This window comes from Tenrec ecaudatus, chromosome X (genome assembly GCF_050624435.1).
Source record: "Tenrec ecaudatus isolate mTenEca1 chromosome X, mTenEca1.hap1, whole genome shotgun sequence".
Lineage (NCBI taxonomy): Eukaryota > Metazoa > Chordata > Mammalia > Afrosoricida > Tenrecidae > Tenrec > Tenrec ecaudatus.
Window position 1 is genome coordinate 23731026 of NC_134548.1, and position 2433 is coordinate 23733458.

Consider the following 2433-nt stretch of genomic DNA (forward strand, 5'->3'; position numbering starts at 1 on the left):
AGGTCTCCTGGGTTGTATAAGAGGATGTGTCCAGGGACCTGGAGTTCTGGTAATCTTCCCTGACGTTCCTTCATTTTGCAACTTGTACTAGGTAAAGTGCCTGAATTTCTGGATAAAAGCTTGGTTAGACAACTTAGTTTCTGCAGCCTCAGTTGGTAGGGTTACTACAGGTGGACATTGTCCAAACACAATTTCAAATGGGGTTAGCTAGGCTTTAAATGGGGTGCATCGGATACGTACCAATGTTCAGGGTAGGAGAGCTACCCATCCAATGCCAGTCTCTAGAGTTAATTTAGCTAGGGTTTCTGTTAGGGTCTGATCCATCCTTTCAACTTGCCCTGAGCTCTGGGGGTGATAGGCACTGCACAATTTCCAATTTGTGCCTAAAATTTTCCTTAATGTTTGTATGGTTTTAGCAACAAATCCTGGTCCATTGTCTGACCCATTGATGTCAGGTATTCCACCTTCCTCCCTTCCCCCCAGGGACTGTCTCATCTAATAACTTCTTACTTACGAACTGAGCAGTTTCTTTTTTGGTGAGGAATGCTTTTACCCAACCTGAATAAGTGTCTATAAAGACTAACAGATACCTGTAATTCCATTGTCCAGGTTTAATCTCTGTAAAATCTTCTTCCCAGTGCTTTCAAACCCCATATCCTCGTTCTTTGGTCCCGGCAGGGCGTGGAGCGCCAGCAGTAAGAGCCTTTACTTGCAGGCAGCTTTGGCAGCAGCTCCTTCTTCTGCTGTTGGACTGAGTTGAGGAGCCCAATTAGCCCAAAGGTAGGTTCGATAATGGGGGCTAGAGGAATCCTGAAGAAGGCATCCTTTAAATTTAATACGGTGCAGGGGATACAGATGGCGGGAGAAGGCTTAAAAGAGTGTAGGGGATTGGCGCTGAGGGATAGCTAGTCTCCACTCTTTCATTAATTTCCCGCAAGTTTTGGACGGGGTGGTAGTCATCTGTATTAGGTTTCTGGAGAAGCAGGGGTGGAGCGTTCCATGGCGACTGACAGGGGACTGTGATTTGGACGTCTGCTATGCGGCGGAGGTGCCTTTGGATCCCCAGCTTGGCTTTGAAGGGGACAGGGTACTGACGAACCGCTGTTGGACCTGCTCCAGGTTTTCACTGTAACACAATTGGGGGCACATGGGCTGCTAGTCCCAGCATTGTGTCTTCTCCCTGGCCCCCTGGGATTTCAGCCAAAAAATTTCCTTCATAAGCTGGAGGGGAAGGCTCAGTGACTGTCCAAAGATAGCTGCCATTTAAAGAAAGAATCACAGAGACTTGCCAGGGGGCTTCCTCTTCTGGCCCGCCCAATGCTATTTGGGTATGGTCTGGTTGAAAGCCGATTACCCACTTCAGCTTGTACACTGAATCTCTCCCTAACAGAGCACAGGGACAATCTGACATGAGGAGAAAAGCATGCTCAACCTCACCTTTTCCCAGGTGTACTTTTCTCCCTGTAGTCTGGGAGACTGTTTCCAAGTTGTCTGTTGCTCCTTGGACGGTAACTTTCTTTTTGCTGATGGAGCCTGCTGCTTCCTTGTGGACTGAGGGGGTTGCTCCTGTATCTATGTGGAACGTGACAGGCCTGCCCCCCACCTTTAGAGTTATCATGGGCTCCTGGGGGACAGCGGTACCCTGACTTCCTCATTCCAGTTCCAGTACTGGAATGGGTGGGGCCCCACCACCCAGCGGGGATGGTTTCCTCATTGAGGTCACTTTGGGCAGTTGGACTTCCAATGACTCTCTTCCTTGCAATAAGCACATTGGTTTTTGCCCAGTGTTTTGTGTGTGCTGTTTCTCCAACTCCGGGTAGGGCCCTGTTCCCCTGTGGTTAAGGCAGGATTTGGGCCATTTCTTTAGCTTGCCTCTCTTCTGGAGGGTCCCTAATGTTATACGTCTTTTCTGCTATTTCTAATAACTCACTAATATTCTTGCCTGCAAACCCTTCCAATTTTGAAGCATTTCCCTGATGTCTAGGGATGCCTGGGTTACACAGGCTTGGATAACAGCTACTCAGTTGCCTGGTGCCTCCAGGTCTATTGGGGTATATAGCTGGTAGGCCTCAAACAACCTGTCCAGATAGGCAACCAGGCTCTCATCCTTGCCTTGAACCACATTAGCTGCTTTAGACAGACTGATAGGGTGTTGCGTTGTTGCACAGCCTCGCGAAGACCACTCATCAGAGTCCGGAGGTATACGAGGAGGTTCTCCCTAACTTCAGGGCAGTTCGGGTCCCAAGCAGGGTGGTGGAAAGAGAACACACTTTCCAATTCCTGAGGGTCCATCTCAGGTCACACATCTACCCCCGGGACTTGCTTCAGGCTCTCCCTGCAGATTTGATCTCATTCTTCAGCTGTAAAACGAGTCTGAAGCAGTTGCTGACTTGTCATCCCATGAGGGCTGATGAGTGGAAAAGATGGATTTTA